Here is a 5,351-nt window from a genome sequence, read left to right on the forward strand (position 1 = left end):
CAATGGAGAACTGTATTCATTATAAACAGTTGCATGTGCAATATCTTTGTGTTCCTCAGGATAGCAAAAAAGCCAACTGGATTTCGTATACTAGTTCTTTTAATAGTTTCACTCCCTCTTCCACCATGTGCTCCAACATTCAGTGGCCATGGTCCATTGCCCAATTTCTGGCCTGTCCATAGCAGATGATGTCATAGTGGAAACCTCTTTCTATATCCAACACCTTGGACCACTATTTTGTGGAGATTTTGAGCTCCATCCGCTATTACCTTGCCTTCCTCCAAAAGAAATGAGTGGAGGAGGCTCGGGCAATACCTACTCTTCTCAGAATCGTGAGTGCTACAGTGCCACTTTTACTATGAGAGAACTAGATTGTGCTCTCACTTCATCCTGATCCTCTGCCCCAGTGCTGGATGATGTTTACATTCAGATGTTGTAGCACCTTTCTCTTGCGGGCAAGCACTTTCTCTTCATAGGAACAATCACATCTGGGCAGAGGGCATGTTTCCCAGACACTGGCATGAAGCCACTGTCACGCCCATACCAAAGTCTGGTAAGGACAGACCCCTTCCTTCTAACTACTGCCCCATTTCTTTCACCAGATGTGTTTGCAAGATGATGGAAAATATGATTCATGCCCAGCTGGTATGGTGGCTTGAGTCTTGCTTTTACTAACCACTGCACTGTGTGGATCTGGAGTACGCTGTTCTGTAGTTGACCATCTCATCACTTTGTCCACCTACATCATGAATGGTTTTCTGTGGAAATACCAGACTGTGGCCATGTTTTTCAATTTGGAGAAAGCCTACAGCAGCCTCTTTGCTATCACCATTAACCCTATTACAGCCTGTCTCCCACCGGTCATCTCCGGCTCCCTTTTCATTGACAATTTTGTGATCTATTGCAGTTCTCCGCAGACTTGCCCCTTGAGCAGCATCTTCAAAGATGTTTCGATCATCTTTACTTGTGGAGCATAGACAATGACTTTTGCTTTTTCACTAATAAAACCATTTGTATGAATTTCTGCTGTCTTTACGTCTTGGGTTATGCATCTGCACATATGTCTATCTTGTGCCATGTCAATACAATCCACCAATGTGGCATCCATTTGGCCACTGGTGCCTTTTACACGAGCCTGGTTGAAAGTCTGTAAGCAGAGGCTGTCAAACTACTGCTGTCATACCAATTTGATGTACTCCTCAGCGAATATGCATGCCATTTGTCTGTATGCCTGGCCACCCATCCTATGCCTCCTCCTTTGATGACTCTGCTGACTGCCAGTATGGGGTGCGCCCCTCTTCTCTGTGACCTGCTGGAGTTTGCTTTTGGCTATTGCTCTGGCAGCTTAACTTCATCCTACCTTCCACTTTGCTGATGAGGGTGGACCCTTCACCATCTTGGCTTCATCTGGTGACCTTTGTTCACCTAAGACTTCATTCTCTTCCTAAGGACATGACTCCAGACTCAACCTATCGCCATAAGTTTCTTGACCTTCACACAGAACTTCACAGTAGTACCTGACGGGTACCCTTAGTGCAATGGGTGCAAGAAAGATTTCACTTGCTCACTCTTGAAGGTGCCACTGTGGTGTTTATGTGGGTCCCTGGTCATGTCGATCTGATGGGAAATGAGGCTGCTGACACTACAACCAGGGCTGCAGTCCTCCTACCTAGGCCTGCTAGTTCTTACATTCCCTCTGATGATCTCTGGGTTGCTGTCTGTCAGCAGGTGGTGTCACTTTGGCATCCGCACTGGTTTTCCCTTCATGGGAACAAGCTCCAGGGAATTAAACCTCTCCTAGAGGCTTAGCTAACCTTCTCTAGGCCCTCTTGCTGTGAGGAGATCATTGTACCAATGTATTGGGCACTGTTGTTTTAGCCATCACCATTTGTTAAGTGGTGACCCCCACCACTTTGTGCTTATTGTCATCAACATTTGATGGTTCGTCATTTCCTTTTGGAATGCCCTTTTTTTAACCTCTTACATTCTAATTTATGTTTACTGTCTGAGTTAATCTTTAGTTCAGTACCTCTGTTGTCTCTATGGTGTATTTTATGGATCTTTCTCCAAGAGAAAGTCCCTGTTTTTAGCAGTCTTTCCTTCCATCAATTGGGCTTAACATGTAGTCACTTTTCACCCCTTTTTCGTCTTCGTGTTCTATAGTTCTGACATGGATGTGTATAGTCTTAGTTGTTTTTGAATCCTAGAACAAAACAAATAAAACACGGCTGCATTGAAGAGAGGACTTCTGTCATCATTTGTGCAGCAGTGCTCCTCATGTGGCATTGAGTATTGTGGCCAGAATCTCCAATCTTGATTTCTTGTTTCAGAAATGTCTGTGTTAAATAGTATGTGATCTGGCAGGGAATGTCCTTGAAATCCAGTGGATGTTGTCATGGAGAGTGTCAGTCAACTTGTGTTTTTACCAATCAGAAAGTAATAAGGTTGTTACCATTATTATGGGTTGGAGTGTCACCTAATGACTCATGACTAGCATTGAAGCCTCCCATGCTCATAAACTATCTGGAGATTGTAAAGTATTGTAGGAAATTTGTTAGTGTTTCTGTGTGGGGTAATGTATAAACACTTACTATGATTAAGCTCTATTGTCATGATCTCTTTACATATCCCATTGCTGCCTTTATATTTCTGAACTGAGGGAGGTATGGGGATTCAACTGTAGAGATTCTTTTTCTCATATAAAGTGCCACTTCTCCTTGCTCATCTTGTCTGGGTTGTATGTAAGAGTTGTATCCCAGTAGATTAGTTCTACTGTCTTGTCCTACCTACATTTCTGCAAAATGTGGTAGACAAAGTAACATAACATATTATCTACTTTGTGGAAATGAATGAAAGTGTGGAGCATGTTGCCAGAGGTCTCACAGTCATACACAGAAATATTTGTGAACCACAGGCACTGCTGCCCAAAGGTGAGAAAGTGGTTGACCAAGGTTAGATACAACAGCAGATGACAACTACATTGTGCAACAGGCAAGATGAAACCCATGTCAAACAGCAGTTGCAATTACAACCACATATAATAGGACTGTATGGCATGCAAACTAACCCTCCACAGTGCCATGGTGACTGTATGGGGGTGATCTTTCTGCGTGACAACCAGTATGTTGTGCTCTGTTGGCATCTGCATGTCTGTGGTATCATTTATGATTATGCCAAGAACATAGGGACTGGACCGACAAGGAGTGGTGGCATGTGCTTATTTTGGGTGAGATTAGATTCAGTCCGAGTAGTGACTCTGGGTGTATCCTCATATGGCAAGAGGAAGGAACACAAATGCACCCAGGAACATTGTCAAATGTGATTGTTTTGTTGGTCCAGGTATTTTGGTGTGAGAAGGCATAATCTTGTATGGGCGTACTGACCTCCAAATCTTTGAATACAGTACACTCACTGGTTAACAATATTGTGACACTGTTTTCCTCCCCCATGTACATCTTTTCAGGGGTGCATTTAATCATGACTTCATTTTAATGGATAATAATGCACAACCACACAGAATAGCACAGGTGGAGGTGCTGCTGGATTTAGAGAATATTCAGCAAGGGGACTGGCCTGTGCATTCCCCAGAATTAAATCCATCAAGCACATGTGGGATACAGTGGGGAGATGTATTGCAGCACATTCACATGCACCAACAACCATCTAGCACTTGTCAACCACACGGGTTGGGGAATGGAATGCACTGCTACAAGAATTATTTATCAACCTTGTGGCCAACATGAGGGCACACTACACAGCATGCACTGCTGTCTGCGGTGATCACACACCCTACTAAGTTCCATAGCACACATTTTGTAATGTCTAGGGGAACATTGTAAGTCACAGTGGCCTCTGTGTAATTGTCTTTGAGTAAAAGTGTCATTTCTATTTGTCTCACTGTGTATTTCTTTCAGTCACCTTCTGTACTATACTGTAGCGGTTCTTTCTGTGGTTGGTTTAAGTTTCATCAAGCTGTTTTACTTGTCGGTGACATTTCATGTGAAAGTTACTTTCATCCTTAAGTTTTGCATACCATTGTATACTGCAGTGATGAACTGCATATTTAAGGAATGGCTTTTTATTTGAGCTGGCAAACAGGAGATTGAGTGACATTCTGTTTGTCATGAATTTAGCAGCTGTTTAATGAAAGAAAGAATGGATGGTCAACCTTTGGTAGCAGAGAGCTAAGTTATAACTGAAAAACAAACACCAGAATGCTCCCCTGCATTCTGTGAATAATCTCTTCACCTTTATTCCTTTCAGAGAACAAAAACTAATCACTCCTCTCATATCTTCCTTGATGTATATGAACTATGGGTTTCTGACAATAAAATACTTCAAAATCACTATCAGTATGAGTAGTTCACTGAACCAACACAAGTAACTCACAAGAGTAACTGAAAGGTTAAGATATCAAACAATTGAAGCACCAGGTAGGAATATCAACATGTAGGAAAAGATATATTGTTACTTACCATAAATAACACATGCTAGTTGCAGAAATGCACAATTAAAAGACACTTACACAAAGGGTTCAGCCACAGCCTTCATCAGCAAAAGAGAAACACCACATTAATACACAACAGTGCAAGGTGTGCTTGCTTGTGTGTATGAATGGTGTGTGTTTCTCTGTTTCTCTTTTGCTGATGAAAGCTGTGGCCAAAAGCTTAGTGTGTCTTTTAATTCTGCCTGTCTGCAACTTAACATGTCTTCCTAGCACTCTATCTTGTCCTTCATTATTAAGGTTAAGGTATGTTATTGTTACTTCAGTGCTGTCAACCTAAAGAGCAGAAAAAACGGCATTTACTTGTTGACTTGCCCTCATAATAACAAACGCATGATCATGCTCCTATGACACCCAGTTAGCAAACTCCACACTAGCAGATTATTTCACAATTATGATACATTAACAAGAAGGCTGATAGAATTGAGCAGAAGATATGGGAGGAGAAAAGGCAAATTGACTATCAAAACATACAGTCAAAAGCCAAAACATTATAACTTCCTGCTTTATAGTTTTTGGAGATGAAATAAGAGAAATATAGTGGTGGTTAAGAGTCATCAATTCATATTATTTGATGGATTGCCATGTGTGGATGATAAACTGGATTGTGCTGAGTTGAACGAAGTGTGATAACTGTGGAGTACTAGTAGAAATGTTGGAACACGTGAGGCTATACTGACCTTAAGACTTATCTTAGAAGAGAGATTAAGGAAAGGCAAACCTACATTTCTAGCTTTGTAGGCTTAGAGAAAGCTTTTGACAATGTTGACTGGAATACTCTCTTTCAAATTCTAAAGGTGGCAGGGGTAAAATACAGGGAGCGAAAGGCTGTTTACAACTTGTACAG

The sequence above is a fragment of the Schistocerca americana genome, chromosome 7 (assembly GCF_021461395.2).
Source record: "Schistocerca americana isolate TAMUIC-IGC-003095 chromosome 7, iqSchAmer2.1, whole genome shotgun sequence".
In the NCBI taxonomy this organism is placed as follows: domain Eukaryota; kingdom Metazoa; phylum Arthropoda; class Insecta; order Orthoptera; family Acrididae; genus Schistocerca; species Schistocerca americana.